General features: G+C 52.9%; 1 protein-coding gene across 1 annotated transcript in view; it reads right to left on the minus strand.

The window, feature by feature from the left end:
* The window catches only part of FAM222A (family with sequence similarity 222 member A), a 78,553-nt gene extending 51,377 nt beyond the window's left edge, over window positions 1-27,176 (minus strand). The window contains exon 1 of the mRNA XM_043978559.1: window positions 27,045-27,176. The gene's annotated coding sequence lies outside the window, so the exon portion shown is untranslated. The remainder of the gene's footprint in view (window positions 1-27,044) is intronic.
* Between the last annotated feature and the right edge of the window lie 672 nt (window positions 27,177-27,848).

Genomic DNA, 27,848 nt, shown 5'->3' on the forward strand with positions numbered 1-27,848 from the left:
AGTGCTAAACTCCTAGTGAGCACCTAATAAATGCCTCATCTATCCTGGAAAGATTTACAAAGAAGTGCTTCACCAGAACACCGGTGGGGGCTCACACCTACTTCCAAAGAAACAAAGATCCCCTCCCATCTCCACTGCAAGACAGCATCAGACCCTCCTCAGACAAACTTTGTAATACCCAGAGACAGTTCTGCACCCTGCCTGTCTTGTCCCTACTCTGCCATGACATGGGCAGACTGAAACAAAATCCCAACCTGGTAACTAAACTCACCAATGACAGCATTTATTAAGTGCTTCTATCTCAGGCCCATGTTCAGTACTGGGGGCATGTGCCTTGGCTCTCAAAGAGTGCCCATGCCAATGGGGGACAACATGTGAATATCGGGTCCCTACAAGAGTTATATGAGGAGGAAGTGACCTGAGACGGGCAGCTATCAGCCCTGGAGGACTGACTGGGAAAGGCTTCCTGCAGAAGGGGGATTTGGGGCTGGGTCTTAGAGAATGTCCTTAGATTGAGGTGGAGGTAGTGGGAGAGTGAGGACAAGTTGCTTCTAGGCAAGGGAGCCATCCAGTTCAAAGGGATGGTGACAGGATATGGAGGGTGGCTTTGGCCCTTCCTCTCCCCCTTTCTGGGCCTGTTTTCTTGTCTAGAAAATGAAGGGGTTGAACTGGGTCATTCCCTCCACCTCTTGGTCTATGAGAGGACGGAGCCCAGGGCCCCTGGGACTGAAGGCTGCCCACTGAACACCCCCCCAAATCCTGCCCCCAGCCCGGCACAGCTGCCACTGGGGCTCCTGGGGGACCAGTGTCTGAAGTGACCCTGAAAGCCCAGACTCTGAGATGATCCTCAAGGCTCTGGAAGGAGAGGACCCTTTGCTGCCCAAGGGAGGCTGGGCTCTGTGAGGCAGCTGTGTTGGGAGGATTATGGGGCGACCAACAATGTGGGGACTGAAGGGGTGGACAGAGGGCCAAGCCAGCCGGGTTGTCTAGATGATGTACCCCAAACCTCATCTCAGCATCCCAGTCTGGGGTCCTGAAGCTGCTGCTGCGTTTGGTGGGGAGGGAGGTCTGGCAATGGGGCTCTGAGGATGTGAGTGTAAGGATGGCCAGCTCGGAGTCCCCGCCTGGCCACTTGGCCTCTGTAGATATGAGCCTAAAAAAGTGGCCCAGCGTGGCTCCAAAGTCGCCACGGGGAAATGCACAACTGCCTCCTTCCTGTGCAGAGTAGGGGAATAGGGGTATGGAACATTACCCATATTGTCAGACTCTACTCATGTGTCACCTAGTTTCGCCAAACTTATTTTGGTCTTTCTTTCGAAATTCTTTTTTAGGAGGTGGGGCTCTCTGGGCAGAGACTCTGGGACGGATATATTTGGGAACGAAGGTGACACAAAAGTAAAAAATAGCACTAAGGTATTTTTGAAAGACTCACTGGGCCTAGCTGGAGGTAGCAAGGACCCTGCAGCCAAATCATCCATGTTCCTAAGAGGGATTAGAACTAGGGAAGGAAGATTTAGGTTCTATAATGATACGCCTACTGGTTAGCCATAGAACACCAGAACCAGGAAGGGTCTTAGAACAGGGGATATCAGAGCTGGGAGGGCCCTTAGAACAGGGAATGTCAGGCCTGGGAGGGGCCTTAGAACAGGGGATGTCAAGCCTGGGAGGGCCCTTAGAACAGGGAATGTCAGGCCTGGGAGGGGCCTTAGAACAGGCGATGTCAGAACAGAAAATGACCTTGGAGTAAAGAACACAAAATGCCAAAGTTTGGAAGGACCTTAGAATACCAGCTAGAACAATGGCTACAGTGTATATGGTGCCTCGAGGTTGGCAGAGTGCTTGACAAACGTTCTCTCATTTGGTGCTCCCAACAGGAAGGTGCTGTTGTCCTCTCAATTTTGCAGGTGAGGAAATGGAAGCAGAAGTTAGGTGACTTGCCCAGGGTCACACAGCTAGTAAGTATCTGAGCCCAAATGTGAGCCCAAGTCTTCCTGATTCTGAGCCCAGAGCTCTGTCTACAGCAGATTGCTTTGTTTACAATTCCATAAGGGAGGTTGTGCAAATATTCTTCATCCAGTTTTACAGATAAGGACACTGTGGCCCTGAAATATTTATTAGTCTTGCCCATTGTCAAGATCTGAACCCAGGTCTCTTGACACCAAGCTCTGCCATCTTTCCCCAGTGCCTGTCAAAGACAGCTGCAAAGAGCCTTCAACTGTGGAACGCAGAACATCAGAGCTAGAAGGGACTTCAGGGAGCTTGGCCAGCTTGTACTTAAACAGGGATTCCCCAGACAACATCCCCAACCAGTAGGCCTTGATATTGGCATGTGAGGTGAGAAAGTCCTCTCTCCTGAGTTACCTCAATCCCTCCTGAGCATCTCTAAGTGTTCTAGGCCTCTCCCAGCTCTGACAGCCCCTGTTCTAAGGTCTTTCCTAACTCTCACATCCCTGTTCTAGGGCCCTTCCCAACTCTGACATTCTCTATTCTAAGGTACCTCCCAACTTTGACATCCCTGTTCTAAGGCCCCTCCCAGCTCTGACATCCCCTGTTCTAAGGCCCCTCCCAGCTCTGCTATCCTCTGTTCTTTGGGCCCGCTGGTCCTGGGGGCAAACAGAAGGAGGTCATTATTTCTCAAGCAGGCCAAGCTGGGGGAAGAGGGGCAGGCCGGGACTCAGCACGTGGAATGCTGGTGAAGTCAGGACCAAAGGGTATGGGAGCACGTGCGTATGTGTGTGTGTGTTACCACAGCAGCTCTATGCAAACATGTTAATTTGTTTTCATTTTTTTTTTCCCTTCCAGGATAATTGGGTGAGTTTGAAGTCTCTGCGAAGCTGCTGATTATAGTTATTTGGGTGGTGCGCACTCCTCGCTGAATTCCTTCCTTGGCGGCTCTGCTGGTGGAGATGGTTGGGGGCTGTAATTAGAAGTGCAGGAATAGCTTCCAGGGGCCCCTGCAGGCCCCACAGGGTGGGGGGTGGGCACCAGCCAGGCCTCAGGCCCATAGGAATGGCCTGGCCAGAGAAAACAGTCCTTGACCTCCCTCCTCTGGCTCCTCCCAGGGCCAGGTCTCAGCTTTAAACTGTGAACTGAGACAGATCCCAGGAGCATAGTGGGCCCTGGAGCCATTTAGTCTACCCTCTTCATTCCTCCACATAGGGGAAACTGAGGCCAGGGGACTTGGCAGCTGGACCAACATCTTCTGATCACAAATCCAATGTCCTGTACTCTGCATGCCTCTGTCTCCCACATCAATGGGGACTCCTCAGCTCCAGGGCCATGGGGAGAAGGGGTGTGTGTATGAAGGCCTAAGGAAGGACCTCTCTCTTGAGGCAGAGGCTCCCTGGGAGTCGGGGGAAGAGCATTTTAGAATTCCTTCTCGGGGCAGCTAGGGGATAGAGCACCGGCCCTGGAGTCAGGAACTCTTACACGTGGGACAAAGGGGATGGGCAGGTGACAGCTCACTGGGGCTGACAACCTGGAGTAAGAATGTTCAATTCTTGGGGACATATATTAAGAGGGACGTGGGGGCAGCTAGGTGGCGCAGTGGATAAAGCACCAGTCCTGGATTCAGGAGGACCTGAGTTCAAATCTAGCCTCAGACACTTAACACTTACTAGCTGTGTGACCCTGGGCAAGTCACTTAACCCCAATTGCTTCACTAAAAAAAATAATAATAATTAGAATTCCTTCTCAGCTCAACTGATATTCACAGACTCATGGAAAGTCAGAGCAGAAAAAGGGATTCATAGAACACAGAATTGTCAGGGCTGGGAGGGGCCTTCAAATCCATGTATTCTAACCCCCTTAGTTTGTAAAAGCCACTCCCGAGACCCAAGAAATGGAGTGATTTGCTTGAGGTAACTATGGAAAGTAGGATTCACACCCAGAACCTCTGCTTCCCAATTCCAGCTCTTTCTCTCTTAGGCAGGGCGGTTCTCACCTTTATTCCCGGCTTCCAGAAGAAGAGCCGATTGCCCTGTATCTAAAGAGGGTCCCATGCTGTGACAGTGGCCATCATCGTCCCGCCCCCAGCCCTGGGCTCCTTTTGTTTGGTCTCCCTAGGGCTTCAGGCCAGCTTTCTTCTCTGAGAAGAGAAGTGCCAAGCTTCTGACAGGTCCCCAGTGCCCCTGGAGCGGCATTGAGAAGAGGGATGATTCCGGAGGAGAAAGGAGAAGCTCAGGATGTGGGCTTGGGGCACTGGGGCCCACCTAGGAGTTACTGTCATGGAGAAGGAAGGGCAGAGGGTCTGGGGAGGCTACGGAGGATCTGGAGAAGGCTGCTAAAGGTTAGGAGGAAGATAGGGATTTGCCCATCACATTCTGGGCCTAGCTTCAGGTGGAAAGAAGAAGGGTCTCAGCTGTGAGGACCGGGGGTCTGAAGGGTCATCTGGGGCAGTGAAGTGAGACCTTTCCCTCAACGTTGTCTGGTGAATGAATCTGGCTCCCTGCAGTAAACCAGGGCAGCAGCTGGCATAAGTCACCCCCTGCTCCCAGCCCCTTCCTTAATAACACGATGCCACCGAGGACCACCGGACAGGATGTTGTGGAGCCTGCCACCCCTCCCCTAGGCATGTTTGCGGCAGGCCTATCTAGCCCTGCCCAGCCGGGCAGGGTCTTCCTCCCCTCCCCTCCCTCGGGATAAAGGAAGTCTCTGTTCTCCCCTAAGCTGGGCCCACTTGTCACTGGGGTGGGATGCGGCCTGCCGGGGTCAGCCGGCCTCCCCTGCTCCCCTCCGCCCAGCTCGAGATGAGCAAATACAAAAGCCCCCGTGTCTCCCAACCTCCCTCCTCCCCACACTTGGCCTGTTGTCGTGGCCTCAGGAGACCCCGTTCTTTTCACAGTGTGGGGGAGGGCTGGGTAATCAAAGCGGGGAGGAGGGTGGGCAGCTGCTCCTGTCCCTGCCTGCCAGCCGGCTGGGCCGGCCCACTGCCCTGCCCTTCCAAGAGATGCCTGGAGCTGGGGCACAGTGTGGCACCAATTCTCTCCTCCCTCACCTGCCCCTTCCCTAGGGGGTTGGGGGGCTGGCCTGGGGATTAAATCCCTCACATTCTTCCTGTGATGTTTTCAGAAGTACAAGGCACAAGCCTCAAAACACCACTTGTATAGGTAGGTAACAGACATAGAGAACATATATCATGCGCGCACACACGAGTGCATGCACACACACACACACACACACACACACACACACACACACACACATCTAATAGCCAAGATACAGATACAGAAATGATCTCACTGCATCTTCACAGCCATCGTGGAAGTTAGGTGCTATTAATTCTTATTTTACAGATGAGGAAACTGAGGCTGAGATGCAGTGAAATGACTTGCCCAGGGTTACCAGAGGTAGTGTCTGAGGTGAGATTTGAACCCAGGACTCCAAGTCCGATTTCCCCTCTCTGATATTTTCCTCTTGGCCCAGAGTCACTGAGAGCTCCCTACTCCAGCCACAGCCTCCTTCCTGAGGTGCAGGACGCCGGCCAAGCCCCTGGTTGGGCATCAGGAGAAGGGCCGAGCCGGCTCCGACCAGGCAGAACCAAGCGACTCTGGGCCGGTGGGGGACGTCACAGATATCCTGCCACTGAAGACAAAGCAGCTTCTTAGAGAGGGATGAATGCACAGGCTTCTGGGAAGCAGCTGAGCCGAGGTCTCGGCAGGCCAGGGCAAAGAGAAGAGGATCCTGGGATAGCAGATGTCGGCAATTAGCAAAATACTTTCTACCTCCTAGTCACTTGTCTAATAGACGCTAACTGAGTGACAGATTTGGAGTTCAAACGAACCTTGGAGGCTGTGGAATCCAAGCACGGGCAGCTGGTGGCCAAGTGGATAGAGTGCTGGGCCTGGAGTCAGGAAGCCCTGGGTTCAAATCCAGCCACAGACGCTTCCTAGCTGTATGACCCTGAGCAAGTCACAGGGTGCTTGCCTCAGTTTCCCCAACTGTAAAATGGAGATAATATTAGCACCTACCTGCTAGGGTTGTTGTGAGGGTCAAATAAGAGAATATTTGATTTTTTAAAAAAATTTAATGTAATTTTTAAAATGTATTTTTTTGAGATAATATTTGTAAAAAAAACACTTAGCCTGGTGCCCAGAATACAATAACTGTTCTATAAACGCAGATTCCCTCCCCTTCCCCTCATTTCACAGATAAAGACTTGGCAGCCCCAGAGGTCAAGCCATCGTCCCAGGGTTATTTAGTTGGTGATTAATTAGCAGAACTGAAACTCGGACCCAGGTCATAGGGGCTAGAGCTGGAAGAGACCTTAGAAGACATCTAGTCCAATCTCCTCGCATTACAGATGAGGAAACTGAGGCACAGAGAGATGAAGCGATCTAGGATTACAGGCTCTAGAACCGGAGAGAACCTTGGAGCTCACTGAATCCAACCCTTTGAATGTACAGGTGAGGGAAAAGTCTGAGATAGGCGGGGCCTGGTAGGAAGGAGCAGGGGGAGGATTGGAACCCAGTGCTCAGGACTCCAGCTCCTTCACTCCTTCCCAAGAAGCCAGCCTCCCGCGACACCCTCTACACTAGCGCTTCCCGATCTTCTCTCCATTTGTAGATGCCGACAAATTAATCCAACGCGTGCCTACCAGGCTGGGGTGACAAAATAAACATTCAGCAGTCCCTGCCCTCAGGAAGTTTTCGTTAAGTGTGTCCTGCCCATCCCCCAAGAAGCTCTCACTTTGGGTCCTTGTATTCCTTAGATGTCCTGGGACCCAAAGAAACGGGCATTTAATTACTAGTTTGGGGGGGCACTTTCCCCTTTTTTGCAGAGGGGGTGGGGGGGACCATGGGCATGGAATACAGCACGAAGTTAGGGGCCCAAGGGCAGACTTTTGTGGGGTAAGACTTTGGGGGCTTGTTTTGCTAAACTCCCCCCCTTTCATTCTTTGTTTTAAAGGATGGTTCTTTCGGAAGAGGAGGGGAGAGGAGGAAGAAGAAGAGAAGGAGGAGGGGGAAGAGGGGAAAGAGGGGGAGAAGGGGGAGGAGGAGGAGGGGGAAGAGCTTTATTGGGAAATGTAGGTGGGTTTTTTTTAAGTTATTAATAAAAATTTATTTTTAAAAAAGGGAGAGGATGAAAAATCTGCCCTTGGAGGTTAGTCCCCCACCCGCCCTGATCTATCAGCTGCTGACCTTGTTGGTAGCAGCCCACATGACCAAAGCTTAGGTTCTCTATGAGACTTCTCGGATTCTTAAAAGGGACTTTAGAATCATATAGCAGATTATGTTTGAAAGATACATTCTTATTTATATGTTTTTATGTTTTGTTTTTATATCACCTACATTTCTGGCTGTATAGCTCTCCCCAAGCCTTCCCAGAATAGCATCCCTCCTAATAAAATGTGAAAAATGTTCAAAAAGCTACACAAACTTAAGAAATATATTTTCTAAGGTTTTCATCTCACATATAGCACCCCACCCATGGTGAACCTCTTCTGAAAAGGGGGTGGGGAGAAAAGGCCACCTTCTAATAGCTTTACTTTGGGGCTATACAGATTATGAAAGCTTAAAGAGAGCACAGAACAGGGGTTGTCAGAGCTGGGAGGACCCTTAGAACAGGGGATGTCAGGGCTGGGAGGGGCCTCAGAACAGGGATTATCGGAGCCAACAAGGAACTACCCAGTGGAAAGAGACATTAGAGATCATAGGTGGCTAAGTGGACAGAGCGCTAGGCCTGGAGCCAAATAGAACTTCAGATACTAGCTGTGGTGACCTTGGACTTAACCTCAATTTACCTCAGTTTCCTTATCTGTGAAATGGGGGGGGCGGGTAATAGCACCTATTTCCTGGGGTTGATGTGAGGATCAATAAGATAACGTAAAGCACTTAGCACAGTGCCTGCCACATAGTAAGTACTGTGTAAACTTTTTTGGGGGGGAAAAACCTTCCTAATTTTACAAACTTGGCACCTGAGTCCCAGCCAGGAGAAACCTAGCAGAGCTAGGATTCCAACCCAGGTCCAACTCTGACTCTCCATTCGATGCTTCTGCCCTCCTCCTCGATTCAGGAGGCTCAGAATCGGGGCTTAGACATCATGCAGCTAGTTCACAGGTGCCCAGACTCCCAGAGTGCAGTGGTGCTTCCCATAACAGCATCATTGAGCCAGCCCAGCCCGGGCTGCCAAACCTGCGTGTCTCAGCTAGGGAGAATTCTCTCTAACCTAGAGTTTGGACATCTCGGGCACAGATGGGAAACCCAATAGTTCCTCCCAATTGTGTGTGTGTGTGTGTGTGTGTGTGTGTAACCTGAATTCACTTTGCTTTGTCAGCTTAGACCTGGCTTTAACACATTCTCAAGACTATAGAGGTGCAAAGTGTTTCTAATGACACTTGAGTCTATTCCCCGTGCCTCAGTTTCCTCTTCTGTCAAGTGATGGGGCTGGCTCTGAATGCCTCCTAACCCCCCCCCCCCCCCCCCCGCCCAGGGCTTCCACGTGTGCGGTCCTAGGGTCATTTAGCTCACTTAGTCATTTAGGTCTCTGCCGTGCTGTAAGAGGCAGAGGCCGGAGCCGGGACTTCTTCCTTCCTTTCCTTCCCTTTCTCCTTCCCCATCGGCGGATCGGGGCCTCAGTGCAGCGGCCCATCCTCACTGGACGACCGTGGTCAGCGGCCCCAGGCCGAGGGCCGGGCTTTGCGAAGGGCGCCGGGGCTGGTTCTAGCCAGAGAGGGGCTCCGGAATCAGCTGCTGGGCGGGGGGCTGCGCTCTCCCCGCCTGCTCGAGGGGGCCAGATGAGCAGCTGAATGCAGAGTAATTAAAGTGAGCACAGAATAATAGAGGAGCTCAGGAGAATGTGGAGTTTTTCCTTTATGTTTATGGCAATTGTGCGAAAGTGTACAACACGGAGAGGCAACAGCTGACAAATGAGATGAAACAGACATGATTTCCAGTTGGCTTTTTCCTGGATCTGATTGGCATTAATTGTAAGCGTTTGCAAAGCAGCCTGACACTCGCTTCAAGCGCGCGTGCCTTTCTAATGGTTTTAATGATTACAACGGAACCTGACGATCCCCCTCCGCTCTTCCTGCACCCCGGGCTTCGGCCACAGCCACGAGGTACCACCCCGCGCCCAGCCCGCCTCCTGCCCGCCTCCCGGGGGGGCTGCCCCGCCCCCCAGCGGCCCCCCAGAGCGCGCGATGGCCGTCTGGACAAGGCGCTCTCCTCTGACAAGCCCTGTACACGACAGGATTTGGAGTCAGGAAGAGCTGGGTTCAAATGCCGCTTCTGGCGTGACCTTGGGCAGTTAACATGTCTCTCCACTCCTATAATGAAGGGGTCGAGACGACCTCAAAGTCCCTTCCACCCCCAGGCCTCTGATCCGGATTCTAGACACACAGCTGGAAAGGGAACACGCAGATCAATGCCAACCACGCCAACCTCTGTGAAAAACAGCTTCCAGGAGGTTTAGCCAGTTAGGGATCCCACGTGTAGAAGTGACAGAGTCTAGATTTGAACCCAGCTCATAGGGTCATAGATTTAGAGCCAGAAAGGGACCTCTCAGAGGTCATCTCTTCCAATCTTCTCATTTTACAAATGAGGAAACAGGCCCTGAGAGAACTTACTCGTCCAAGGTCACCCAGGCAGCAAGGAAGGAAGGAAGGAAGGAAAGAAGGAAGGAAGGAAGGAAGGAAGGAAGGAAGGAAGGAAGGAAGGAAGGAAGGAAGGAAGGAAGGAAGGAAGGAAGGAAGGAAGGAAGGAAGGAAGGAAGGAAGGAAGGAAGGAAGTGTTCTCTTCTGAGGTCAAGGATTCCCTGTTCCTTGTTTAACAAGCCAAGCCTGCTTTGGGAGGGCACAGACAAGGAAACAGAGGGCCAGGGAGACTATGGTCCACAGAGTTAGGGGCAGAGCGGGAATACAGACCAAGGGGAAGGGATTCTGGTGTCCTAGGAGGAGCAGGACCTGGGTTTGAATCCCACAGCGGTGCTGCTCAACAGCTTTGTGGCCTTGGCCACATCACCGTCTGTTCTTGTAGAAAATGAGATGTCGGGGCTACTAGGTGGTACAGTGGATAAAGCACTGGCCTTGGATTCAGGAGGACCTGAGTTCAAATCCAGTCTCAGACACTTGACACTTCCTAGCTGTGTGACCCTGGGTAAGTCACTTAACCCTCATTGCCCTGCAAAAGAGAGAGAGAGAGAGAGAGAGAGAGAGAGAGGAAAAAGAAAAAAAAAGAAAAAGAAAATGAGATGTCTATAAGGCAGCTACTGAGGATGGCCACAGGACCTGGAGTCAGGAAGACCTGAGTTCCAGTATTGCCTCAGACAGTATGTGGCCCTGTGATCCTGGGCAGTCACTTGACTTGTCCAAGGGTCAGTTTCCTCCCATGGGATATGCGGATGATGCAGCCCTGTATAACAGAGTTGTTGGGATAACTTGTGTGCAGCACTTTGCAAACTCTACTCTAGAAGTGCTAGTTATTTTTATTATCTAAGGTCTGTTCCAGCTCTAACTCCACCAACACGAGCCTGACGAGGGGAACCCAGCCTGCCCGCCCTGCCCGCTGGGCCCTGGGAGCTCGGCGTTGGCAGGACTGGTTCACCTCGGGCCAGGGCACTGGGGCCCTTGGCTCTAGGAGCTTGGCACCGCACGGGGAAAACCTTGGCTGTCTTTCCTTTCAAAGCCGAACTGGGTTTTTTTCTTGGGGTGGGGAGGGAAGGGGGAGATTGGGATTTTTTTTTTTTTTTGCATATGGTAGCACAGATGGAGGCACGATCTATAAAAACTGTTTGCAATTAAATTCCCACTTTGCATGACTTGATTTGTCAGTTATCTGGAATTAGATCTCACGGCTCGGGCGCTGACAAGCAGAAGAACAGAAAACGGGAGGGAGTTTGGGGGCACGAGGAGCCCTAGTGGGAGGGGGGCATCTGGGTAAAGGCCCAGTGGGCCAAGAGCCAGTCCCTGGCCCGAGAGGAGAAGGTTCCCTCCCCCTTGCCAAGAGTCTCTGTGTGGCGATGGAGCTGGGGCCGGGCTGGGCATCCCTGGCCGAGCCGGGCCATCATCTCAGCTGCCATCCGTCAGGGTGATTTGGCCTGCGGTGGGGGCCCTGCCAGAGGCCTGACAGGGTAATGAGCAAGTCCTCGGGGAGCTAATCACTCACCTCCCCGTCAGCCCCAGCGGCAGGCAGCGCAGGCCAAGGAACTGGGAAGGCGAGAGGGGAAGTGAGAACATAACTAGCCTGGCACGGAGGACCCATGGGGTATTGTGGATGGGAGGGAAAGGGGCCTGAGGGATCGGGATGGGCGGGGGAAGGCTGGTGGGGGCACTCCTTCCTCATGCCTGGAGGGACCAGTGCAGGGGGCGGGGCTGCCTTGGGCATTACTTTCACCTTCTCCCCACCAACACACCTAGGGGTCAGAGCCTAAGGCTGTATTCTACAGGCGGGGAGACCAAGACCAGAAACAAAATAACCCCAAAGGACTGAGGCCACGAGGATTTTACCTTCCAAGGTAAAAGACTTTACCTTCCCAATCAATCCCTAGGTCAGAGGAGCCCTCAGATTCCATGGGAGACATGGGAGGGGGAAGGAAACTCCAATTGCAACACTTATGGTCCAGATCTAGAATCGAGACACGCACAACTCCCCCATTTTATGGATGAAGCCATCGAGTCCCCCCCAAGGGATGTCTCACCCAGGCACCAAGCCTTGATCTGAAAGCCCCACTCCACAGTGGCCAGAGGCCTTCTTTACTTACTTAGAGTCAGTGTGGTGCAGGGACCCAAGACTCAGGGTGCTGGGTTCTTATCCTTTTTCAGACCCTGGCAGATAAATCTCAGAAACAGAATTCGAGATAGAAGGGCCCTTTCAGGTCATCAGATTCCATCCACAGATGAGGAAAATGAGGCCCTCTGGCATTTTTACCAGCCAGGAGCGCTCTCCCCTCCTCATCTCTGCCAGCTAATGTCTCACCTTCTACAGGAAGCCCTCCCTGACTGCACCCCACCTTCATGCCTTGCTTCTGCGGATCATCTCCAATGCATCCTGCCTGTCAGCGGCTTGTTTGTATGAAGCTGTTTCCCGGCTGTCTCCCCCATTAAACTGTGAAGTCCTTGAAGACAGTGGCTGTTCTTTGCTTTACTTAGTATCCACAACACCTATAACAATGCTTGGCACATAGTATCAGTTCAATAAATTGTTGACTGGGTCAGCTTTTCCCCAGTAGAGTGGAAACTCTTTGAGGGCAGACATTGATACCCCAGTACCTTGGCCTATTGACTTGCATGCAGGAGGTTCCCAGGTGACTTTGCCCCAGGACGCCCAGCTGGGCAGTTCTAGCACCCCCACCCCACCCCAGCCACCTCACTCCTTCTGATCCTCCCCCTACCTAGGAAGGGGGTGAGGGTGGGTAGGGGCCCTCTGCCTTAGAATCATCTAAGCCTTCATTGTTTGGGTTAATAAATGTATCATTTGGCTTCAGAAAATTCTTAGATCACTAATAATTATTCCCCGATGAAAAGAAATAAAGACCTGATACCCAGCTCGTTCCCCCTAAGTCTGTAAAGCAAAGTCATAAAAATAGCTTGTTATCTCACCTATTGAGGCTCCGACTGTATGTTCCTGCTAATTGGGTATAACATCCTTGTCTTGTTCTCTCTGAAGCTGAATCGGGAAAGTACCACTGCTGGGAACTAATTATATCTCTGGACTGCAGACTACCGCTTGTCTTTGCCTTTATTGAGTTAAAAAATGGTCACTAACCTTAATCATTCATATCCCCTAAGCACCCGGGCTGCAGGAAACCAACTGAGCCTTTCCTGGTGGAGAAAATGGAAGGCCGGGCTCGAGGGGGTCAGGGGAGGCCCAAGGATGGCTGGAGATGGCCCCTGGCTGGGGGGAGGGGAGGATGGGCCAGGGTCCTCGGCACCTACTCCATGGTGGGCAGAGGGAAGAGATTCAGTGGGTACCAGTCCCTTTTCTTGCCTTCTGTCTCATAGCTGCCCCATCCAGGCAATTGGTCCCCCTTCCAAGCTGACACCTGCTCTCCCACCTGGCTTGGTCAATCAATGCTTCCAGGCAGGGTGGCACAGTGGATGGCGTGCTGGCTCTAAGGTAAGAGGTCCCACCTCTGACACTTGTGACCTGTATGACCTTGGTCATCCTTGTTCCCCTCCTGAGCCTCAACCTCCTCTTCCATAAAAAAAAAAAAAAAAAAGCTGTATTGCATGGCCTCTGAGCCGCTCCCCTCCCCCAACTCCTTCTTCAACTAGTCACCCCACCGACTCATCTGTCATCTTATACAGGAAAGAGCTGTGGGCCTCTGGAGGGTGAGGTTTCCACATCCTACTTCTGACACCTAACTAGCTGTGTGGAGACCGGCAAGTCGCCCCACCTCTCTGTGCCTCAGTTTCCCCATCTCAGATAACAGGACTGCCACAAGGCTTCAATGACACAATTTATGTAACATGTTTCAGAAGCCTTAAAGTGCTTGCTTGTGCTCACTCTCGCTCTCTCTGTCTCTGTCTCTCCTCTCTCCTTTTTTCTCTTTCCTCTCTCCTCTCTTCTCTCTTTTCTCTTCTCTCTCTTTCCTCTCTCCTCTCTTCTCTCTCCTCTCTTCTCTCTTCTCTCTCCTCTCTCTTTCCTCTCTCCTCTCTCTTCTCTCTTTCCTCTCTCCTCTCTTCTCTCTTTTCTCTTCTCTCTCTTTCCTCTCTCCTCTCTCTCTCTTTCTCTGCCTCCCCCCCACATTCTTGTTAGTAGGATAGAGGCTGCACCCCTCTATCCATATCATACCTCATCCAGTGGCTGGAATGGCCTAGAGTTCAGGAAGAAAGGGCACTGACCTGGGAGCCCAGAGATAGGAACTCTATTCAGGGCTCTGACCTTCTCAGGGCCCCAGTTTCTCTTTCTGTTGAGTTTTATTAGGGTAATCGATTGGAAAAGAGCGGCTGACACTTTTCCAATTTCCCCATTTTGCAGATGGGGAAACAAGGCCTTGATTAAAGGAAGGATTAGAGATACCTCTTGACATCAGCATCACGGGTTCTCAAGTCCGCTCAGAGCCTGTGGAAATACTATCTCCTGCTCTTGTCCCAGGTCTGTCACAAACCTTGAGCTCAAATTCTAGCTGCTCACTTCTCCAAAGAGATGCAAGCTATCCGGGGTTCAAATCCCGTCTCGGGCACTTACCAGTGGCATGACACCTTGAGGGCAGCGATTGCATTTGCCTTTGTACCCTGTGAGCCTGGCACACAGAAAGCGATTGATAAGTGCTTGTTTATGCCCGATTGACCATGGTTTTGCCCCGTCATCACCTCTCTGGTCCACTCCAGAGCCAGTCGGACATACAGAGTAGGTGTTAAAAACGACGGTGTTATCCAACCATTCTGGAGAGCAATTTGGAATTATGCCCAAAGGGCGATAAAGCTGTGCATACCCTTTGACCCAGCAATCCCACTTTTAGGTCTTTTGCCCAAAGAAATCATGGAAGGGGGAAAGGGACCCACATGTACAAAAATATTTATAGCTGCTCTTTACGTGGTAGCAAGGAATTGGAAGTTGAGGGGGTGCCCATCAATTGGGGAATGGCTGGACAAGTTGTGGTATATGAATACAATGGAATACTATTGTGCTGTAAGAAATGATGAGCAGGAAGAGTTCAGAGAAACCTGGAGGGTCTTACGTGAGCTGATGATGAGTGAGATGAGCAGAACCAGAAGAACATTGTACACAGTATCATCAACATTGAGTGTTGACCTACTGTGATGGACTATATTCTTCTCACCAATGCAATGGTACAGAAGAGTTCCAGGGAACTCATGATAGAAGAGGATCTCCAAATCCAAGAAAAAAAAAGAAAGAAAGAACTGTGGAGTATAGATGCTGATTGAACCATATTATTTCTTTTGTTTTGGGTGCTGTTGTTTTTTTTTTCTATTTTGAGGTTTTGCATCACTGCTCTGATTCTTTCTCTTGTAACAGGATTAATGCAGAAATAGGATTAATGTTATTATGTGTATATATATGTGTGTGTATATATATATCTATATGTATATGTATAGATATATATAGATATAACCTATATCAGATTACCTGCTGTCTAGGGGAGGGGGGGAGGGAGGGGAGGGAAGGAGGGAGAAAAATCTGAAATTGTAAAGCATGTATAAACAAAAGTTGAGAACTATCTTTACATGTAACGGAAAAAATAAAATATCTCAAAAAAAAAAAAAACTAAAAAAAAAAAAATGAAAAAAACAAAAACAAAAACAACAAAAAAACGACGGTGTTGCCTGAACTGATGCACGGGAGACGAGGCGTCCCTGGCCTGTTTGGGTTGGGGGAGCTGTTAGGACAGTGGGTACTCTTCAGCTGTATCATCAACAGCGCTGGACGTCATGATTTTTCTAGGCTGGCCTGGGAAGCTGGCCACCATCCTAGGGAACAGTTTGAATGGGAAAACACATGGGTTCTGGGTTCCACTACAGAGTGGGCACTGTTGGGCCCTCTCTTCTTCACAGCAATAAGTTATTCAATCAACAAGCACTTACTGAACACCTACAATGTGCCGAGCACTGAGGATGTAGACAGAGAACAAAGCAGCCCCTGCCCTCAGGGAGCTTATCCATTCAGTCAACACACATGAATTAAATGGCTAAAGAACAAGGCAGCCTGATAAGGAGCCAAGACAGCAGGGGGATGGCTAGAGTACACACAATTACATAAGGGTCTGCTCAGGGAGGTCACGGGGACAGGAGAGCCGATGAGCCAGTACAGGGCGGGAGGAGGGCCCTTCTCCTAAAAACCAGACACACCCCAAAGGGAGGCAGTGACGGGACCCCCAGCCAGGGGTCTTCCAACGATTCCTGGATGGTCCTGTCAGAGAGGATTCCTGTTCGAGTGTGAGTTGGAAGAGCCGCCCTCTGTGGGCCTTCAGACAAGGAGAGTTGGGGAATCTGATCGAGGCTCTAGAGGAGAGAAGACAGTTGGGCTCATCAAAATGCTGGGAAAGCAGGAGACGGAGCCGGGGGAGGGGCCAGGGACACCTCAGCGGGGCTCCGGACTGAATGACAGTGTGGAGTGATCTCCTAAAGATCCAGAATCTGTCCCAGGCAGACAGACTTCCTTCTGAGATCATAAGCACACCCAGGACGACTCTCTGCGCCTCTCTTCCTCCCTCCTTCCCTTCCTCCTCCTCTCTGTCTGTCTGTCTCTGTCCTCTCTTCCTCTCTCTCTCTCTCTCTTCCTCTCTCTCTCTCTGTTCTGTTCTCTTTCTCTTTCTCCCTCTCTTTCTCTCTCTCTCTCTCTCTCTCTCTCTCTCTCTCTCTCTCTGTCCTCTCTTCCTCTCTTCCTCTCTCCTCTCCCCCTATCTCCCCCTCCCCTTTCTGTCCCTGTCCTCTCTCTTCTCAAGAGCCCAGTTTTAATAACAGTCTCAAACAAAGCAAACATCCGACACTGCCTTGGGTGGTTTGTGGTTGAAAGTCACTTGCCTGTCCAGGACCAGGCCTTATAATAGTTTCTATAACCTGCAGAGCATCGAGTGGGCACACGTAGAAAATCCTCAATCCATCCAACAGTTATTCCCTGAGTTCTTGGCAGCACCATGGAGCATCGGAGCTCGAACCTCTCAGTTTTACAGGAAGGGCACCAGGGGCCCAGAGAGGGGACCGATGACTAATTCACAACATGCGGATGTACAACAGGGGACAAAGAAATGAAGATATGTCCTTTCCCAGGATGGGGAAGCTGGTAGGAGACTCACTACATCCAGGGCACAATCTGATGAGAGGCTCGGGGGATGTCCAAGCTCTGTGGGGAATGGGAGGAAGAAGAGCTTGCTCACAGGACAGAAGGGAAGAGGAAAAGGAGAGGGGCAGGCAGCTTTGGGACCTGTTTGGGGAGTGGTGAGACCACTCTGACCAGAGTGCCAGGTGAAGGGGCCGGCTTTAAAGTCAGAGGACTTGAGTTCGAATCCCTGTTGTTCCTGCTTACCAACTGGGCAGCCTGGGATAAGGGCCTAACTCCATGTTGGGCATGTGGTAGGTGCTTTAAAAATGCTTGTAGACTAACTGAAGCCCCAGCAAAAGGAAGGGTGGTGGAGACAAGAGGGTCCCTCCCAGCTCCAGGAGGAGGGAGAAATGACTCCTCAATAAAGTTGGAGGTGTTTTTGGCATGGTGGTAGGGCTGGTCCTGGGAGGAACAGGAAAGACCCCTGATGGGGAAGGGGGGGGCTCCTGAGTTGTTTGGAAGGAAGCTGGGGAGTTTTTAAGGTATAAGGAGGAGGGGGAGGGGGTCAGCCTGTGCAGAGGTGATAGAAGCAGGGAGGAGGGAACCTTGGAGGAAAGAGCCGCACCGCTGGGCTGGACTGGGGTGGAGGAAATGCTTATGGAGGAGCAATAGGGCTAGGAAGGGAAGCAGAAGCTGGTTGTAGGCTTTCCATTCTAAGGACAGTAGGGAGCCACTGATAAGTAAGATAAAAGGAAGGGACCCATGGGGCAGCTAGGTGGTGCAGTGGATAGAGCACTGGCCCTGGAGTCAGGAGGACCTGAGTTCAAATCCGGCCTCAGACACTTAACACTTACAGGCTGTGTGATCCTGGGCAAGTCACTTAACCCTAATTGCCTCACCAAAAAAACAAAACAAAAATAAATAAAAGGAAGGGACCCAGAGGATTCAAACGGCTGGGGCCTGAGGAAGGGAAAAGAGAAGAGGAAGAAGGACCAGCCTACCTTAGGGAAGGACTAAAGGAGGGGACTTCCTGGGCCCCCAGGCTGGGTCCACATCCTCTGCCCAACGGGCAGGTGGGACAGAGGCCTGGGGCCTCCTTTTTAACACTGGGGAGGGAGCTCTCCTGGGAGAGTGGGTTTGGAGGGAGGAGGTGGCTGGAGCTGGACATGTGACCCTCCAACCTCAGCTGTCCTTCATGATCTGAGGAGCAGCCTCCTCTAGAAGGAGGCAGAACATGGGCTGTTCTCTGCCCTCTCTGCTCTGCTCACCCTGTTTCCATCAGGGCTCAGCCACAAGGAGGAGACCCTGCAGGGAGGGGGGCGGGGTGTCAGCAGAGGCCCTTAGAGCCGAAAGGGCCCAGGAAAATCCTCCCACCAAACCCGCTCACTTTGCCGATGAGGAAGGTGAGACTCAGAAGGGGCAGAGCTGAGCCTGGGCCCCACACAGCGCTCCTTCCTGATGGCGCACCCTCCCCCCCAGGATTGCCAAGGTCCCACATGGGCAAGAAGTGGAAGGGAAGAGAATTGCTCCCCATGGCTCCCGGCGTGGGCCCAGACGCAGGCTCTGACTCTCATGAGCTGCTTCAGGATTCTGGGCCCAGCACTTAGCCTTCTCTGAACCTCAGTCTCCCTCATCTGTCAACTAACAGGGACATTCTTTCTACATGGTTTTTGTTAAAAAAAACTCATCCTCTGTGAACCTAGAAATGGAAGTGTATGTGTGTGTGTATGTATGTGCAGTATGTGTCTATGCAGACACATATGTATATGCACACAGTGTACATGTATATATACAATGTATATTGTGTCTCTGTGCTCATACACACAAGTGTATGCACACATAGTATGTGCATGTGTGTATACATGCACATGTTTGTATGTATGTGTATATGTATATATGTGTGTGCATGTTTGTGTTATGGGCCTAGCTAGCATACCCCAGAAGTTCTCTGGGGTACATCAAAGAACCTTCTCCTAGAGAAACTAAACCAAAGGACAGACACACCTAACCAGTCTCCCCCACCCCTCAGGGAGATGGGATTGGGTGTGGCTGCTTGCTGCCTTAGTGGCGTGAAGAGCAGAGATGGCTTGAGAGATGTAGAGCTGCCCCTCACCCAACTTCCCCCATCGGGGGATTGTCCTCCCCCCATAGGGGAACTTTCCACAGTCAGACGATCACCTCATTGAACCCCCATCAGACCCCTATAAAACTATCTGCCCGTCTCCTGCTTGAGGAGATAGGTATCTCAGAGCCACACCTCTGTGCCATGCCTTCTCCCCATGAGAAGAAGTCCAAGGATTTCTCTCTTGATTTCCTTTCCCTAAAGAGGAATTCCTAAGAATCCCTACCCCAAACCCCAACCCAAATCCTTACCCCTATCCCAAACCCCTATGCTCAAACCCCCACCTATTTCCCCCATAACATTTGTATATGTGTGGGTTTATGTAGAAATATATATATATAATATAAATATGTGTTTATAATATGTGATATACATGTGGCACACATCCATCCGTCCGTCTGTCCATCCATTCATCCATCCATCCCTCCCTCCCCTTGTAGCCTGGCGCTGTGTTGAGTTGGGAAACCCTGGTTAAAACAGCACTTTACGAACATGAGCTCCGACGGCCCAGGGGCCCAGGAGGGGCTCATCAGTCCCTTCCTTGTCCACAGATTAAGGACACAGCTCCTGAGAGCACAAGCTACTTGGCCAAGATCCCGAAGCAAGTCAGTGGCAGGGCTGGGATGAGAGCAGAGGTCCGCTAGGGTACAAGAACACCTTAGCATGCAGGGTTCTGGGGCCGCCCCCAGTCCTAGCTTCAACCAATCATTGAGCTTCTATTCTCGCCTCCCGGGTGCCATAAAGATGCCACTAAAAACCCGAGCCCGTCCCTACCCACAAGGAGCCTCCACTCTCCCAAGAGGACACGACAGGTCTCCAGGATAGGTACAAAAATAACAGTCATTAGAACGTGCAGCGAGGGTAGGGCAGAGCAGAGACAGCCTGCTCCAAGGCCAGCCAGGCTGGGGGTGAAGCGGTGATGAGCAATCGGACCCTCGGCATGGGCTGCAGCTCGCCCGCCTGTCCAGGGCTCCAGAGGCCGAACAAAGAAGTTCGCACTTTATCCTCCGGCCTCCTCCTCCCTGCAGCTGTCCAAATGCTCAGCCCTCGCTGGCCACATCACTCCCCTGCTCACTGACACTGCACCGGTTTCCTTCCTCTTGGTCCCAGGATCAAATACAGACGTGGCCATTTGTCATTTAAAGCCCTTTCTCACTCCCCCCCCCCCCACGCTTCCTTTGAAGCCTCGATTCACACTCCAGCAATCGTCCGATGTTTCCGTCCGCCTCCACCTCTTTGCCTTCCTCCCTCCTCACCTCGCCCTCTCCAAACACTAGAGCTTCCTTCCAGGCTCGGCCCGAGCCTCACGTGCCTCCTCCCTACAGGTGGGTGGCCTTTCCCCAGCTGCTGCTCCTTCAACACCTGCCTCTCTCTGCACCCCCCTCCCCCAGTTTTCTTTTGTTTATTTTATATATATTGTGTTCGCTTGTATGTACACAGCTAGTTAGGTCAATAATCCAGAGCAGGAAGGCAGCCGAGTTGGGGTGTGTGTGCGTGTGTGTGTGAAATGCCCCCATTTTACAGATGAGGACAGAGGCCCGGGAAGGTGACAAGAAGGGACCTTGAAGGCCATCGAATCCACCCCCTCGTTTTGAGACCCATGGAGGATTAATGACTTGCCCAAGGTCGGGTAGGTGGTAAGCCTAGTCATCAATCCCAGAGGCGATGGGGAGCCACAGATACTTCTTGAGCATGGGAATGGCTGTTCTCCTTCCTCAGTCTATGTGTGGGTGCTAATGGCTGCCCAGCACAGCAGGGAGACCAGGGGGAATGCGGCAGGATGTACCCAGGTCAGGTAGAGGGTTGCTGCCTGCCCGTAGTCCAGTGATCCCAGCCGCACACACAAATTCCGCCCTCCCCCCAACCCCCACCCTACGTAAACTAAAACAGCCATTAGGCAGATTTCAAAAGATGTCAGTAGCTTATAATTATACAAGACATCCTTCTGAGATAAAAGTGATTACCCTGGAAGCAAATCACTTAGCAACCAATCAGGGGCCCAGAGAGCAGAGCGGTGACCAGCCATCCATTCTCGCCTCATCCCTTTTTCCCTTGCATCCAAATACAAACACAGATAAAGGGGCGCACAATAGCTCTTGACACGCAAATAGGTTAACACAATAAAGCCAGCTTTAGCCGGCTCACTCGAGGGAGAAAAGCAATTCTCTGGCAGGCAGGAGGTAATAAAACAGGGCTTTTGTGTGGCTGGCTCCCTCCCTCAGCCCAGCCAGCTCGGCTGCATTAGCTGATAGGAATCACAGTTTGATTGAATTACCTTTCATGAATATTAGCTTTTTTGAGGAATGCAAAGACAGAGGGAACAGGAAGCTGCTGGCTTACCATTTTCATCCAGACCTTTCTCCCAGAGGCCCCCCCCCCCAACCCAGAGGGCTGGGCCTTTCTGGGAGATAGAGCCCCGTGGGGATGAAGATCAGGGACCAGCAAACAGCAGCATGCAAATAGACGTGTGCTCACAGGCATGTGATCACACTGAGGAAATGGGCTTGGGGAGGAAGGGGTGCCGGTGCCCTGTGAACACTTCTGGAGGCTGGGGGTGGGAAGAGTGTCTTGGTGTGTGACGGGGCCCTCAGCTTCCTTATCTGGAAAATGAGAGGGCTCGTTTATTCACCCTCATCCATTCCTCAAACAGTTATTACACCAGATTCCAGGTACTGTGCCAAGTCCTCGGAGGAACAAGGACAAAAAAGTTGAACCTGTCCCTGCCTTTGAGGCTCGTATGTGTCACAGGGAACGCACATATAGATGGACACAGGATGATTTCCATTTTCTATTCTCAGGTCCCTCCTGGCTGTGATATTCCACATTCTAAGGTCCCTTTGGGTTCTAAAACTCCATTCAATTAAACTTTCATTCGAATGTCTATTGATTCTTTGTTCTAAGCCCTCCAGTTTGCACCTGTCTTAGATGTGCATCTGAGCACAATACCCTGAAGGCCTGTCACCCAAGGGACCAGAATTGCACCCAACTGGCACTGAATGTACAAGTAAACAGCAAGCCGGAACCGTCGGGGCAGACGTTGGGAGAGCTTTCCCCTTGGCCCTCGCCAGACACCTGGTCCCCAGGAGACTTGAAGTCTGGCCAAGAGTCCACATCAGCTCTCTCGGGATCTCACTGACCCCTGCCCAGGGGGCCGGCCACCCACACCCTGGGGAGGAGCAGGGTGCCCCGACTTGGCTCGGTCCTCAGTGCCATCGCCCCTTTAGCAGGGGAGCTCTGGGTGAAATACAGCATGGGCAGGGATCAGGAGCCAAGATCCAGCTGCCAACAAAGCCCCTTTACCAGTTCCTGGGGCTAGTGGCCAAACAGCAGCGCCATGCTCCCTTCTAAGAAGGAAGATGGGAAGGGGCCACTCCTCTCATTTCTGCCAAAGCCTGGCCCTCAGAACATCCGAGACCATGTGCAAGCCCCCCAGCCCCCAAATCCACAACAACCCAGAACAATGGGAAGCAACATTCAGACCTGGGTCCTAAGCTCAAGTGCAGGGGTCTTTCCACTACACCAGCAGAAAAGGTAAAAACCCTTTCTTCCCGTCTCAAAAAAGAGAATTAGTGGCAATCTCTTTGGGGATCAGGGGGGAGCTAGGATGGTCCCCATGGTCCTTCCCTCAGGATTCCCTGGGGAAGGGCTTCACAAGGCCCTGAAAAGATGTCCTGGCTAAGGACTCTGGGAAGGCAGGAGTCACAGTGACCATGTCAGTGATGGTGCTGGTTCCCTGCCTCCTCCATTCACTTCTCCTGTCCATGACTGTGGACACTTCATGTGCCTATGACCTTCCTGACCTCAGTGTCCTAATGTGTAACATGACCGGATTGAAGTAGATGGCTTCTGGGGCTCCTTTCATCTTGAAATCTATGATCCTATGATGACCTTGGCCAGGGGTGAAGAGGGGAGAGGGGTATGGATGATGTGAAAACATAGGGTTTAATACTAGATGAATCATCCAGCCCAAACCCTTCGTTTTACAGATGAGCAAACTGAGGCCCAGGGAGATGAAGGACCCACAGCCACTAAGTTTCTGGGCAGGGATTTGGACCCAGCACCTCTAAAGCTTCCAGTGGGGTGATTTCTCCATTACATCAGGGCTGCCTTTGTGGGCCTAGGAGCGATGACACCTTGTGCTCCCTACCTCACAGGCTTGGCAAGAGGATCCAACGAGATAATGTATGTAAAGCGCTCTCTTATTACATTAGGGGCTGGGGGGGTGCCTGGTGGGCAGGGGTATTCTTTCCACCACTCCCCCTTTCCTGGCACAGTTCTCCGAGTAACAAGAGAGCTGCAGAAACAGAAGGGAATGCCTGAAACCACCAGCTTTTCTCCCCTCCGACTTGGCTGGTGAAAATGTAAATATGCAACAGAGAGACTCCAACTGCTTTGCTCCTGTTTTTACATCTCTCTGAGCAGCTCTGGGGGCTGCCTGCCTGCCTGCCTGGCGGATGCCGGTAAGTTTGTTTCAAAACTCAGAAAAGCTGCCAGGAAGAAGGGGAATCCAAACAGTGGCCGGGGAGGGGGGAAGCTGCTCCTCCTGGGGACCGAGAAAGCTGGCCAGCCTCGCTTTCCGGGGGCCCGGGGAGCTCTGGCGGCCCCTTGGAGGGCAGCTCCCACCCGCTTCGGCTGGAAGATGCGAGCTAGCTCCCAGCCAGAGGGGAGAGAAGCTGCATGGTATTTATTGACCCGTTAAACTAGGAGGAGATCATTATGCTGGGGGAAAAAATGCAAAGTTCTTAGAGACCAGGGCTGGGTTATTTATTTTCCTGTTCATCTCGATTCTTTCCCCTTTCCTAATGCTGTTCCACAGATTTCTTATCTTTTCCTAGAAATGTGAAGCCTGCAGTTTCATGGAGCTTGGGGGCGGGGGTGATTACTAGAGGAGGGGAGCTAGCTCAGGGCTGTGCTCTGAAGGCCGGCTGGGGGGAAGGGGTCGCTGAGGCCGGGGTCAGGGTGCAAACTGCATACACTCATTGCCCTCTGAAGGAAACCTTCCCCTCAAAGATCTCAGCCCCTTTCCAGCAGACGTGCTGTTTGTACAGACCTATCTAGTGGGGGTCATTGAGCCCCATGGGCCATCCTCTTCCTAAATGGGCTGCACTGTGCTCAGGAAAATCCCCTTTTAAAGTCAAATGTGGCTCCGGGAGCTGTCAGCATATTCAGGGGAAGAAGAGACACGTGGGCCTGGCCACTGATTTCTGACTTGAAGCAAGCATCTCGTCAGGGTTCTTGGAGGAACTGACCGACAAAGGGGGTGCCTTTGGGTCCCCTCTTTCCCTTCCCCCAGTCTGGATCCAAGGTAAACTGCCCCGCCTCTGCTTAGGTATCCCTGGGTGGACGACTGGTTGAACCTGCCTTCATTAAAAATTCAAGTCCCCAGTCTCCTAGCCTGGAGAAAGACCCAAGGGCAGAGGTTCCGGAAGTTGTTATTGTGGCTGCCAAGCCCAAAGCTTGGGGTCTCCCCGCTGAGAGTACAGCTCCTTGAGGGCAGGGATGGATGGAGTTTATGCCTTTCTTTGTATCTCTAGAACTTAGCAGAACACTACAGTAGGTGCTTAATAAATGCTTGTTGATTGACCCTATATAACAAAGAGCTTTGGTTACACTCCCACTTGAAGATAACCTGGCAAAGTAGGTACAAGGGGAATTAGCCCTCATTTTACATATGAGGAAACTGAGGCACAAAGAGGCAGCGCTTCTTCTTTAACATCTATTAGTCTTATTCCCCAAACTGGCCAGATATTATTGTGGATGGGCTGAGCACGTAGGTCCTGACTTTGCTGTGGATTCTGCCTATTATCTCCCCCCCCCCAAGCCCTAACTAACAAATCTTCAATCATAGAACCTGAAGGATCCTTACAAATCCTAGCCTCTGAAACTCCTTCCAGGACTAGACCAAGGAGCCCTCCTCAGGTTCAATGGAGCCTGAAGCATAGAGATGACAGGTAGCTTAAGTATTTGAGGCAGAATTCAAGCCCAGGTTTCTTCGGAATCTCCAGACCCTGGAATTCAGAGCCGGCTCTGCTTCTTGCTACCTGTTTGACCTCGGGTTAGAATCCCTTCCTGTGCTTCTCCATTCTCATGGGTAAGGCAGGCAGGGAGGAGTCCATGGTCTCCAATCCCCCCATCAGCTCTAAATCCAGATGCCTGGCAAGAAACCACTTTAAGGGGCAACTAGGTGGCGCAGTGGATAGAGCACCGGCCCTGGAGTCAGGAGGACCTGAGTTCAAATTCGGCCTCAGACACTTAACACTTACTAGCTGTGTGACCCTGGGCAAGTCACTTAACCCCAATTGCCTCATTAAAAAAAAAAAAAGAAACCACTTTAAAGGGGAAGAATTTGTGCTATTAGTCTCTGTTCCCTTATGCCTACACCCAGAACTTGGCCTCAGTCTGACAAGCACCCACCACCCTAGAGAGGTTTTTTTCCTAGCCCTTTAGGCTGCCTTCATTTATAAAGAGTGGGTGAGTGCTGTGGTGGAAAGAGCATTGGCCTGGGCTCTAATCTTGATTCTGCCACCAACTAGCTTGTGTGACCTTGGGGGAGTCATTTCCCCATCCTTGGGCTTGAGGGAGGGGGCGTCTAGTGTGGCAAGAAATGACCTCTAAGGATCCTTCCAGATTTGCTATTCTAAGATGAAAGGTTCCCCGACCCGCAGCACCCCATCCATGGAAGAATAAATCACGTCCAGAACAAGGCAGAGACCCCAGCCCGACATTATTTAGGGATGCTATACTGGGGTGAAGTCCACTCTGGCAGAAGGCCACATCACTCATTGCCCTGTGAGGAAATCCAGGCTGATCCCCTTTGCCCGCCCTCCCTCCTCCCGCAAAGCCCTAAGCTTAACGTGCCGGGGTGGGGGCTGAGCCCAGATCAGCTAAGAGACTGGGGCGCCTGCCCCTTTCCCTGCCAAAGCTCTCGGCAGATTTAGGTCAGCTCAGCCTGCTGAGCCCCTATGCAGTCCTCCCAGGCACGGAAGAAGCCGCCGGAAGGTCAGGGGATGCTCCTTCTCTTTCTCTCCCATCCCCGGTGTCCAGCCAAAGCTCAGCCTTCTAGCCTGCCTCCCTGCCCCCTCGAGGTCGGATCTGTCAAGCTGTGTAGCCCAGGCAACACTCTGTGACGTCACAACCGCCGCCTGTGACGTCACACCGCAGCGGAAACCTTAGGAACCTGTATACAATTAGACAAGTCTAGCCCTGTCAGGAGCACCAACTTTAATTAAAGACAAAACAAAACACCCCTCCCCCCCAAAAGCGCGCTGGGGGGTGGTGGGGTAGAAACGGGATAGTAGAAGCGATGGAGCCTGAGACGCTGGGGGTGGTGCATATAGCCACCTCTCCCCCCCTCCCCCCCTTTGGGGCTCCTCCCCCTTCTTCCCCCACCAGATGTCAACCACCTAGCCCAGCGCTGCACCTGTGCTGCCTCCCACCTGCATTCCCTCTCTCCCCACGCCCCATTCCGGTTTCACAAGAGCCAGAGCCCCAGCTCAACATCAGCATGGATACTGGGGGGGAGGGGTCGAGGAAGGGAGGGAAGGGGGCTGTATCGCCGGCTTGGACCCCCACCCCGACACACATACTTTGGAAGAGCTGGTGTCTTATCCTTCAAGGTTCCAGGATTTCCTTGGACCGGGGACCTTTGTTTGATGGCTAGGGGTGGGGAGGGGGGTGCTGGGAAATGCAGCCTCAGCACCTCTCTCACACACACAGACTCCCCTAGTTCTCTCGGCTCTAACGGCCCTTGTCATTCATTTCCTTTTTTAGGTGCGTCGGGCCCCAAGTCCGGGCGTGAGTGTAATTATCTCTCCTCCCCCTCCCCTTGGGACAGGGACAGTGGAGGGGTCGCTTGGTGGAGGTGGGGGGCAGGCCGGCCGGCAGGGTCACAACCTCTTGCATCCAGCTACAACTGAGGTCCCCCTCCATTACCAGGTGTGTGTGGGGGGGATAGATCTCTTCCCTGTCCCGGGAAGTTCCCCAGACTGAAGGCAGGAGCAGGGGAGACAAGTGACTCTCCTCTGGCTGGGTCAGGGCCCAGAGCTTACCCCCAGGTTTGTGTCACACACCCCTCCTCAATACTCTCATACCCAAGGCTGTCAGCACCCAGAGAGTAGGTTCTCTCTTTTACCACCCCCCCACTCCCCCATCCCCGTCTTCCCATCAAGGAGGCTCAGAAAAAGGGGGGCGCCCCACCTGGCTAGCCGGTTCCCGTTGGTCCCTGCACCGGCCCCTCCCTCCCTCCATCTCCCCGGATTTACCGTGTCTGCCCGAGCGGTCGTTGCTGGATGGAGCCGGGCTCAGCAGGGACAAGCCGCTGTCCGGGGCTGAGCCATGAGCCGCGGGCGGCTGCACGAGGCAATCCGGGCGGAGGCTTCGGGGCAGCGGCCGCCACGTCGGAAGCTGCCGGCCGCGGGGCACCGAGCGCACGCACGCCTAGGGCCGGCCGGCCGCGGGGCTTCGGCTTAGCGGGGGGTGTGCTGGCCTGGGGCTGGGGCGGGGGCCGGGGCGCCCGTCCTGCTGCCGCCGCCGCTGCTGCTGCTGCGGGCCGGCCGGCTGCGGGCTCCTGGCTGCATCCCGGCCCGGCCGGCCGGCAGAGGGGCCGCCGCTCTGCCCCCTTCTTCCTCGGGCTCTGCCTGGCCCCGGGCCCAGTCCAGCCGGCGGGGCGGACTTAGTTAGCTCCGCGCCTCCGGGCGGCCGCCGGGGGCTCCCGTCTCCGACGCGGCGCGGCCGGGCCGGCTCATCGGCGCGGCCCCGGCGCCCGGCTCTTTGTTGCTTCCTCCCGGGCCCCGCGGGGGCCGCTGCAGCAGGGCCCGCTCGGGTCTGAGGCTGCTCCGGCAGGCACGCGGGGGGCGCGCGGGCGATGGCCGCGGTGGCGGCGGCGGCGGCTCCGGTTCAGCCGGCGCCCCTCCTCTCTCTCCCTCTGGGCCCCGGAGGATGCGGGTGGGGGAGGGGAGGGACGGAGGGAGGAGCAGGCGAGCGGTGGCTCGGAGGCTGCCGGGGGGCTGGGGTCCCCGCGAGCGCTGCTCCCCGGCTTCCCCTTCTCCTGCTGGTCCTGCTGTTCC

The sequence above is a fragment of the Dromiciops gliroides genome, chromosome 1, assembly GCF_019393635.1.
Source record: "Dromiciops gliroides isolate mDroGli1 chromosome 1, mDroGli1.pri, whole genome shotgun sequence".
NCBI lineage: Eukaryota > Metazoa > Chordata > Mammalia > Microbiotheria > Microbiotheriidae > Dromiciops > Dromiciops gliroides.